The sequence below is a fragment of the Protopterus annectens genome, chromosome 12.part0 (assembly GCF_019279795.1).
Source record: "Protopterus annectens isolate FY-2018-M chromosome 12.part0, PAN1.0, whole genome shotgun sequence".
NCBI classification, from domain to species: Eukaryota; Metazoa; Chordata; order Ceratodontiformes; family Protopteridae; genus Protopterus; species Protopterus annectens.
Window position 1 is genome coordinate 428173746 of NC_056746.1, and position 11894 is coordinate 428185639.

General features: G+C 39.0%; 1 protein-coding gene across 1 annotated transcript in view; it reads right to left on the reverse strand.

Moving 5' to 3' along the window:
• Positions 1-11894, reverse strand: part of LOC122816174 (extracellular calcium-sensing receptor-like) — a 248977-nt gene that overhangs the window by 98995 nt on the left and 138088 nt on the right. The window lies entirely within an intron of this gene.

Below are 11894 nucleotides of genomic sequence, written 5' to 3' on the forward strand. Positions count from 1 at the left end.
TGCTTACTTGTTTGACATACCTTTTATTTTCTCCAAGTATGGTTGGTTTGATTCCAGTATGTGTTATTTGGTTTGTTTGTCTGTCTGTTTGTCTGTCTCTCTTTCTTCCTGATGTAGGGTATACATCTTTGCATAGGCAGCAGCTTGCTTTTTGTAGGTAATAGTTATGAGCAGCTGATGGCCTGTGCACCAATTGTTGCCCCACACTTGCTAATTGCATGCAGAACAGCTGTGGTGTTATTCCTATAGCTAATGGCATCACAACACACTCCTATAATTGAGTACTTAATGTGGGCATTGCCTCTTTTCCTTGCCTGTGAGGAGGACTTCATGGAGGTGTGTGAACAACAGCATCACAGAGGGTAGTTGGAAATACCTCTTACAATGAAAACTGTGGAGACAGCCCAACAAACTGGGGGAGAATGTTCCAGACATAGGGGCAGAATGTAAGTATTGCTGTTATACAGTTGAATTAATGCTAGTTTAACAGGGTTTGTGTGGACATGGCTTTTCTGTGTAATTTTTAAGCCTGACAGTGTTACGTGGTTGACATAATTCTCAACTGTAGGGCTATCTGCAGAATGGCTAGATTTTGGACTCTCATGTTTGGTGTGTTCCTCAGACATGTTTTGTCTTTGGAAAATCAGTAGCATACTGTGGGAATTGCAGTCAGTAAATGGTATCATCCACTTGTGTTTTCTGACTTCATATTCTTCAGAAAAGATATGTTACAACAAACACTGTTACATCAACAACTGTCTCAGTTTATAACAGCAATATTTCACATATGCCCCTGTTTTGGGGCCCCTGTCCCCCAAGTATGTCAGGCTTTGTCCAGATGTCATGCAGTAAGAGGTTGATAGGTAGGGTATATCATTATTTAGTGCCTTCATTTCTAATACCATCCCAATGATATATCAGAATGCCAGACATGTTATGTGTAAGAGGCCTTATATATGAGGACAAAGCCTGAACATTCTGTGGGACTCTGAACAGTTGAGAGGTCTATGTATTTCTGGCGATTGTTGACAGACTGTCCAGATTGTGTAGCAGTGTAGTGTGTCAATGTTATTTGGCCTGTGTAGGGAGGGGGGGTAGATGTATGTATTATGGCTCCTTTTCTATCTGACTGTGCATGCTGCTCCAGTTTCTGGTGGTCTATCGGTTGTATATGTTTGTAGGGGCAGACTGAGACATGCCCCATACCATGATCAGGTGTCATACTACACTGGGAATTGGGCCAGTATATGTAGTAGTAGTAGTAGTGTGTGAGTGGCAAACATGATGATATGTTTTGGTTCACACAGTCCTTATACTCTACCGTTCATTTGGCTTACCGGTATGTCACTGTGACTGAGGTGAAATTGGTTGTCGGTATGCACTTTCACACTGGTGTCTTTTTTTCAGTGCTGTTACATCCTTGTAGTGCCTGATATATTTGCAAATACATGTGTAATTCCCCATAGTGAATTTGGGTTAGTGTTGTGTCAGTCCGACTGTAGTTTAGATGGTGCTTGGTGACATGCTTAGCAGCTGAGTGTAGTTTTCCTAATGTGATGTTATGTCCAGATATTTGTAGGATGTATTGTTGCCTGGCCCCCATACGTGTTGTGTAATTCTGACACATCAGTGGGATGATGTGAGGATTTAAGTTACTATTTCCAGATCCTAGGTAAACCACTGTTGGATGACACATATTTTTCCTCTAAATGTGTGACATACATGAAGTTTAAGAATCCTACACTCTTCATGTCTGTCGAAACAAAACAAAATTGTCACTCTGGCAAATATCATACATTTATAAGAGCTAAGTTGTGGCTTGTTTGTACCCATTTAGATTTGGACCTTTGGCCAGACAGCCTAACTCCAGATTTTGTTACAGAGAGGGTGAGATATATATGCTCACTGCATGTTATGAGCATATATATATATATATATATATATATATATATATATATATATATATATATGTATATATAAAACAAAAGATCAAAAAAAAAGTCCAGCCGTAATATAGAACATTAAGATGGAAACAAGAGATGATATATCGAATATCAGAATCTGTCACAGGTATTTCACTTAAAGACTACTTTTACATCCACTGAAGTATAATTAAATAAAAATTTTACGTATTAAACACAAAACAAAACAGAGTAGGAGGCTGAGTACTCTATCCATCAAAAGTTCAGTGAAAGGCAATATAATTAATTGTGATTAAAATACATATATATATATTATATATCAATTTTTATAATATAATATAATATCTTATATTATATAATAATGGAATAATGTGTCATTGAGTCTCTTGGATTATGGTTATGTGGATCTATGGGCACCTAGTCTCAGGATCCATGACAACTCTACTTGTTCAGTCCTATTACACAAATCCCCAATTCAGGTATTATACATTAACCCAACATGGCCATGGAAATTTTATTACCATATTATATAAATATTGTAAGGCGGGCAGCTTATACTTTATTTTATACTTTATATTTATATATATTTATTATATTTATATATTATATATATATATATATATTTATATTTAGTATATTATATATATAAACTATATACTTATATTTTTTATATATATTATTTTTAAGTATATTATATATTTTATATATATTATTTGTAAGTAGTTTATATACATTGTTTAGTTGAAGATTTTAGAAGATAATTAGATTATTAATTTTATTAAGAATTGATCACATGACTTTTCTATTTACACATAATCATGATAAATCTATTGCATTTTAATTGACTTACTATGGGATATTTATTTTCTGCGGAATCTTTGTTTTTTTTTTTTTGTTATTAAAGTAATTTGTTTTTTTGTTGATTTCTTCAGTGGATTTTCTTTATGGATTTCTATATATTGTTTCAGTTAACATTTTGATATATTATGCTGTCTTCTTCCATCCAATCTGATATTTTTTTTAATATATATATATATATATTGGTATATATATATGTATATAATATATATATATATATATATATATGTATATAATATATATATATATATATATATGTATATAAATATATATATATATATATATATAATATATATATATATATATATATATATATATATTATATTGCATTATATACACCAGACATATGTACCTGACTTTATCCTACAGAATCCTACTGATTCTGTTGAATACTTTCTACTGTGTTGAATGTTTGATCAGCATCAGCAATCTCTAAAATGGGTATAAATCTCTATATAGCCTGACTATGGTGTACATATATTGGGTTTTAGGACTAGTGCATTTATGTCCTAGCCAGACTGGGTTTGAAACAACACAGGCTGATGGAAACAGAGTTAGCAAAGGCAAGCAGTGGGTTTGCAAAGGTTTGTTTGCATAGAAGGTTTAAGCAGTAATAGGTGTTAACAACAAGCAATGCATGCTTAATCTTTAATCTGCTATTGCTTAATCTGGCACGGCAACCGCCCATCGCAACACTTACACTTACATCAGCACTCCAAAAGAAAGAAAAGAAAAAGAAAAAAGGAAACATGAAAGGTAAAAAAGAGGCCGCGAGGAGAAAAAACAATAGAAGAAATATACAGGATAGCAAGGACAACAGGAGGGACAGAACATGGCTAAACAACAGCATACACAACAATTTATACTGTTGCAGATGTGTGTACGTACACATTTAGACACTCCCAACCAAGAAAATGAGATGAAGACAATGAGACAACAATGTCAAGTCAATTGACTTGACTGTCCATGTGTGTATGATGTCCATGTGAAATGGACAGCTATATATGGGGTAATATTTTTTTTTGGGGATTTTTTTCTTTTTTTTTTTTTTTTAGATGAAGAGGGGGGGTTGTAGTATTGTAGGTATGTCTGAGGAGGTAGGTTGGGTAGGGAGACTGACAAGACAGACAAGACAGCAGACAGGGCTGGTATATGACACATGGGGTGGGTGAGCACATTTGACAAAGAGGGTGGTTGGGAATCCAAAGCCCATGGGCCCTCATATGGTTACGGTGGGACTGAAATCCCCAGCCATGGGCAATCACCACTGCACCTTCACAGCCCCAAAGATGGCTGTCCTGGGGGCTGGACAGGTGGGGCAGCCTGTTCATCTAGGTGCACCAGGTGGCCCTCAATCTGGAGCAGCTGCTCTCCAAACTCAGATTGAAGGGTGCTGCACACCAAACCTGGACCTGACTGTGGGTGACAGCCTCCTGTCTGTGCCCGCTCTGGGGGGGGGCGTGCCTTGCAGCAGTTCCACCCAAAGGTGGTGCAGGACCAGCAGATGAGGGAGATCTGCATTGGGTCCCAGACATGCTGGGTTCTAGTGCCATAGCCAGATGAGGTGGGACAGGTGGTTCCGCTGGGATCTGCCTTCCCAAACGCACTATGGTGTTGAGGTTTTACAAAATATGTTGGTTAGTCATGAACAACACATTTCAAGATTAGTTAAAACAGCATGCATGGGTGTTCCAATTAACCCCATAAAATGGATTTAAAACATTTGCATAGCAAAGAGAACACATGCATAAATGGAACAATAGTATGCATCATACCAGCATGCCAGCAAAATTGACGGCAACAGGCCACCAACAATGGTATTTGAACAAGATATGTTAACATGCAAGCAATCAAACATATTAACAATAATATAACACAAGTCCCAACATTAGGGTTGGAGTACAACATACTCATAGTATATGAGTAATAATTATTGATGCAGATGGGGGGGTGCAGAAAGTCCATTAACAACTGTTTATGCTTCTAATTTCCACAACAGTACTCCTCAATACTCTGTGGATCTGCCCTCACTTTACATCTACCTATGGCCATAGCTTCTGTAGTACAAACATACCTATTAAACTGTGAGCCTGGAATGATATGAGGCAAACTGTGACAATTCTGGGTACATGACTAGAGGGGACTCGTACATGTCAGGGTTACATATCTGGCACAGGAGGGGTACCCTGAACTGCTGTTATCTGAGTGTGCTACTGGTATACATCAACTGGTTTCCTATCTGTGTCCAGGATTATTTGCAGCAGTGACCACTAGTTGTGACAGCGTGACACTTGAGATACATGTATCAGAAACATACCTCTCAACCTCTTAGAGCATGACATCTGGACAAAGCCATACATAAGAGTGGGACAAAGGCCCATAAATATGGACAATTTTTAGATATTGCTCTTACAAATTTAGAAAGTTGATAACATAGGTTTTGCATTTGCATGGCTTTTCTGATTGATATGAGATCTGACACTTGTATGTCTGTCATAATTTTCTAACTTCAGTCTGTAATGGTTTGCCACTAATTTGCCATGACACCACTACTTTATGTAAAACGGACTAAAAATCTGAGACAAATATCTGGACATTGAGTGAATATCTGTACAGTTGAGAGGTATGATTCAGGAAGAGTGCATATTGTATGTGCCTACCCTGCTGTCATTTGCAGGCATGGGGAGACAACTGAACAGTTGTACACAGCTTATTAGTATACCCTTCATACAGCTACTGGCAACATTTACTTACCTGTAAAACCTGTGGGGAAAATATCTGTTAACACTACCTGACTGTTTTTACATTTATTCCTGATTACTTGTATGTAGATATGCACACATATTAGTACCACTCCCTAGATTCAAATCCTGTCTGGGTGTGCAAAATGAACAACTAAGCTACTTCTCATCACACTGAGCTACTGGGGAACTGCTGTTTCTTGTTTCAATGGCATCTGACTAATAGTCTCTTGGTTAGACAGTCTGAACTTGTAATTCTGTGATGCATGCATGACAGATAGTTTTTGTACTTTGCATTACTCCTTTGGATTTCTACAACCTGGAAAGCAAAGGTTAACACAGGGTGATGCTGCATGGTACACACATTGATACTTGACATATTACTATTCAGGGTTCAGAGCTTAATGCAGTATATATTTCACATTTAATTTATATCTTGTTTTACAGCTACACCATCTACAATTTTTCCTAACAGCTTGTTCACAGATGCACCTCAGTTAATGTATGCTGTCACAGCCATATTTGCTGTGAAGAACCTGTATACATTCTATGTATGTCTACGACAACATACCAGAATAAACACAACAGTTTTTTTAAAGGTCTTTATTGTACTTCAGTATTTGTCAGTCATACTTTTTTATTTATTCAGTTCACACGGTAACAGTATACCTACTAGCAGTAAGCAATGTACTCTTTATGAGCTATTTTAACAAAATACTGCAAAATAGATTTGTACTCAGCAATCTCTCAGCACAGCCTCAGCAGTATGTCACCGTGGGCTTCCACATTCACAGCCCTCTCTGCTGCAGCTGTAGAGGAGAAAAACATACATTATGCATATCTGTCTATCATATTCTCAGGCTAGTATTTGCGACAAACTACTTGATAGTGATACTTATACACTACTGGAACATTCTGGGCTTGTCCATCTTGGAGCCACTGGTCCAAGAGCACCCCCTTCCTATGCTTTAGATCGGCATAGTGGTGCGATACCTGCTCACCAGTCTGGGGATGCCAGTGGTATTGGTAAGGTTACTTGCGAGATGGTCCCAGGCCTCCGCTTTGTATTGGGAGCCCTGGTACTGGCCCTACAGCAGTCTCGCCTCATGGTTTTTAACTAGGAGTAAAACCATGACCCTGGACTCTCGAATGCTCCAGCGTTGTGCCCAAAAGTGCACTCCCTCTCTTATGCCAGCCATTGTATCTACACAGATGGACTATAACAGATTATGGCTGTATTCTCACCTGTGCCATTTAAATAGTGAGATATTCCCACCCTTTGCTGTCATTGGACCATTTTGAAAAGATTATGCTTTGTTAAGCAGTGTACAAATCTGCTAAGCGGTTTTAACACTGCTTAAAGGGAAAATTGTTGAGCAGTGTTTAACAGTGTGCAAGTCCACTTAGTTGAGCTACCTGCTGCTTAGCATTCATGTCTTAGCAATAGTTGCACTTGCTAAGCCTAGCTGAGCATTGCTAACCATTGCTCACTTTTAATTTTTTAAATATATCAGTGGACTGACTTCATTTATTAAGTGTATATGATGTACTTTACATGACATCCCTCTATGTGCTTTCCTTACATTGGCAAGGGATGCGACTATACTGTATGGGGCACATGTGTACATGGGTGGTTTCACATGTTATATGCACTCACACTTACATTGTACACCAGCTACACTACCCCGGTTAAGAAAAAACATTTGTTCAATAATTTAAGTTTGCAAAAATAATTTTAACACTACTTTCCTATATAAAAATAAGTTGCCTGTCTTGGTACTCAAACCATGAAAGCCTGCATGTAAAGCCAGGACTCTAACCAATGCATTATCTTGGCTTGGAAATATCTCCTCTATATTTGTATTTATCTCCTATGGGATGTTTAAGCTATGGTAAGCAGAGGGCCGTAATGCGCACACCCGCTTAGCTACTCCTAAACATTCCTTAGCCTAGAAAAAAAATATTATATTATTATTATATTGTTATGTTATATAAGTGAGTATTGTGGTGTTCTGACAAGTCATTGAGGACTGCAATCGGGAAATAATGGCATACTTTTGGCTTTCAGGCTTCTATCCTTCAGAGATTCCTGCTAATACATATCCTGTTTTCTATCAACTTTCTAAGTGTGTGAGGGCAATGTTTCAGAAGTGTCTCTGTTTTTATTGTTTTTCCCCCCATTATTTGTGCATTTGTCCACATGGACTGTTGTCAGGCAATATTGGCATACATTTGCTTTCAGACTTCTATCCTTCTGTGATTCATGCTAACGCATGACCTGTTTTCTATCATCTTTCTACATTTGTGAGGGTAATATGTATGATGTGTCCCTTTCCAGGGATTTATCCCCCATTATTTGTGCATTTGCACACATTTCCTGCTTTAGCAGGTTGCGGAGGTGTCATACAGCACATTTACAATGCAGGGGGTGTGTCACAGAACCTGTCACACACCCCCTGCATTGCTTTCCTGCTGCTGTGTGTATTTCAGTGTCCATGAACACTGAAATGATAATTTATTTCATTTCAGTGTCTGTGGATACTGAAATACTGGCATAATATTAGAGTAATTCTGTAATATTATGCCAGATCCTATTAGAAAGTGCCGTGCAGCACTTTCTGAGTGCAGGAGGCGTGTTCAATGTCCGTGCACTACTTGAACATGCCCCCTGCACTCATTCAGGGTACGTGTCCATGTAGGTTAAACAGCAGCACGCCTCCATGAATATGCAAGGCGAGCTGCTGCGCTATATGGACATGAACCACTCCGTGCAGGAATAGTGCTATTCCTGCATGGAGTTTATTGAATTCCAGGGATTCACTGAATGAGAGTAAAATGTTTTGTGTGTGTGTGTGTGTGTGTGTGTGTGTGTGTGTGTGTGTGTGTGTGTGTGTGTGTGTGTGTGTGTGTATGTATGTGTGTGTATGTGTGTGTATGTATGTTTGTTGCACACTCACAAATATATATATATATATATATATATATATATATATATATATATATATATATATATAATATATGGGTCCACTTTGTAATTTTGAAATTCCATAATCCCAACGTTCTAAATACCGATGTTCAGAACTTTGAGGTTGAGGAATCTTGAAAGCTGTCAATGGACATCGCCGTACAGTGTGGAACGGGGACATTACTGTTCTCTTCACTGTAGTGCGATCTCGGATTTGGTATATTTAAGTTGCAGGGGGTGTGGGCAAGCCCCCCTGCAAAAATGTGATTCTTGATGTATTCTTGTTTTAGTTTTTTTTTTTTTTAATTTCGAGATTCCACAACCTCGAAGTTCTGAGTGTCGGTATTTAAAACGTCGGGATTGTGGATTTTGAAATTACAAAGTGGAGCCATATATGTATGTACAAACACACACACACACACACACACACACACACACACACACACACACACACACACACACACACACACACACACACACACACACACACACACACACACACACACACATACACACACAGTTCTGGTTTAAGGTTTGTGGTCAATATTCTTGTGGCAGTCGAGTGTAGCCTACACCCTTCTAAGCTGAGAATTGATGGTGAAGGCTTATTGTGCCTGTTATTCTAAGTGTATTTGTTCTAGTTTAAGCACTTGTGTTGCAGACCAGTTATTTCACATTCAGAAGATTTGTGGTCTACACTCTTGTGGGAGTATTCTACTGAACTGCTGCTTTATTTAGACTGTTTTTTTTTTTTTTGCTGTTGTGACTGCGATTTTCTGTACTTTGAATTTTTAGTACTTTTGCATTTTTATAGCATAGGCTAGATTCAAGCTTGCTGAATCTAGACTGTTTTGTATCATCTGAGCACTAAAACCAGCCATCTTGCATTAAGAAGCCCCCCCCATGCACCTTTGTGGCAGACGTGTGCAGCCAAGGACCCATCTGAGTTGGGGATTGCTAGAATAAGGCACAGTCTTGGGTATTCCCTTTGGTTACTTGGTTTAAAATCATTTAACTTCACTGGTATTTAAGTGTCATGTTTGCGCAATTTACACTCAGTTTCCTGGAGCTGCTCAGAAATTGCACCCTGCAAGCAACTCAGTTGTGCCTTGTGAAGCACTGATGCATTTTTCTGTCCTTAGCCCTCCATAGAATAGCCGATTTTTGTTAGTCTTACAGAAAAACCTGGTCCATCTATCCCACTCCCCACTAGTTGCTACAGTATATACCTGCCATAATGGATGGACAGTTTCCCACCATTTCTCCAGCCAGCCTGATTGATATGGGCATCCTTAGGCAATGTAGCAATTACCTGATGTATACTGACAACCAGTTACTCCTAAAACAAACAAATACAACATGTGAGAGATGTAGCTATATTAGGAATTTGGAATCAATTTTCACACATAAACCAGATATCAAACAGGTTGTCAGCACACACACTTCACCTCTGGCATGTAGCAAAGTTCACAACACAAAAACTCCCATATGCAGAGGTTCTCACTAGAAGCCTACCTAAAGATCACACATCTCCCAAGTGCAAACCTACTGCATACACTGCAGACCTGACAGAATTCACTACACATAATAATTCACCCAACAGGGTCTCAGCCAATAAGCCCGTAAGGCAAAACACCTCAAAACCAAATGCCTTGGTCATAGGTGACTCCATAGTGAGACACAGAGATGTCCCCCTCACCAGGCTGGACAAGAAGACGGTCACAGTCAGCTGCCTGTCAGGTGCCAGGATCCATCAGATCACGCACACTCTCAAGTCTCTCAACAACAAGTACTGTTATGACTCTGTCATAGTCCATGTTGGAGTGAATGACTGGAGATGTACCTCACTGGACTATATGAAGAGAGACATGACTAAGCTCTCAGATTCTGTGTTCCAGACAGGTATGTCCCTAGCCCTAAGCAGCATTCTACCTTTACCCAGGATGATGCCTCAGTCTAAGCACAAATTGATTGAATTAAAGTTAGGTTAGTTTCTGGTGTCAGTCCAGGGGGATCCAGTACCTGTCAGCCTGGCAAGATAGGGTCGACAGACCACACTGCTTTGCCAGAGATGGTCTTCACCTGTTGCCTCTTAGCTTTCGATTACTGGCAAAGGTACTTGCCTCCCCCGTAGTGCCTTTTTTTAGGCAATGTCATAACAACACAATTCCTGACGTAAATAAAATCCACTAGAGACAAACTCAAGGTTATACTGCTTAATGCTAGGAGACTAAATTGGAAGCTGCCCTTATCTTGGAATATCACCATGTCTGTGCAGTCACAGAGACATGGTTCAAGATCACAGAGTGCACCCCAGCCATGCAAGACTACAGTGCCTTCCACACGTTCAGACCTCAATACGAGCATGAAAGAACCAAAAGTGGAGGTGTATCTATCTTCATTAAAGACACTTCAAGACTGGACAAACAGTATGATGCCCTCCAACTAACTGTAGGTAAAATCCCCTTCCATATTATTGTTAGCTATACGTCCCCTACCATGAACCATGAGAACGACTCTGCCTACCTGGACCTAACTGAGTCGCTCACTATACAGCAAAACATCTTGGTCAAGTGTGATTTCAACTATCCTTCCATCAACTGGGAGTCATATATGAGCACAAACATGCTCACCCTAAGGTTTCTGGGCTTTGCTAATAAAAATGCTCTGGAACAGATAGTGTGAACCCCCACAAGGGGCTTGAATGTCTTAGCCTCAGTACTCACCAACACTCCCTGGTAAGGTCTGATCATAAATCTGTCTCGGTTGAAGTAATGATCATACCTGTCCACCCACCTTAACAGCAAAAAGGATGAAAAAATTTCTCCAAAGCAAAGTGATGGCATAAATATTTTCAAACCCTCTTATACCACTGTCAACAATGACTTCTATACAGAGGTGTACACAAATGCTCTGTACAAAACAGGTCTAATAACTAGTTACGAAGACCAATGCTCCATTTGGTCATTAAAGTAGAAGTTAGTAGTTAAGTAGAAGTTAGCACCTATTAAACCTCTCCAAGTTATCAAAGCCCATTAAATTATTAGATCTCTATATCTGGCTTACCCTGTGGCTCTATGGTGTGGCAAGAGAAATACAATTACATATGTATTAAGCTATAGCCAATATTACCACTACTTAGAAAATGGATGGATCTCACACATGATTGCTTATTGGAGAGCAGTCATTCTCTAAACTAGGTATTTATGTTTAAGGAAAGCTGGTATTAAGTCTGTGGCTTTGTGGAAGCATATTACGTTGAAGTGAAACAGGGACTGATGAAAAATAATGAAATGCAGGCATCAGGCCTTACAACACTCATGGGATGTCCAATATTTTCTCAATAATGTCCACACTGCTGGGCATTATAGCTTCCTTAAACATCTTGTTTTGTATTCAGCATCAGTT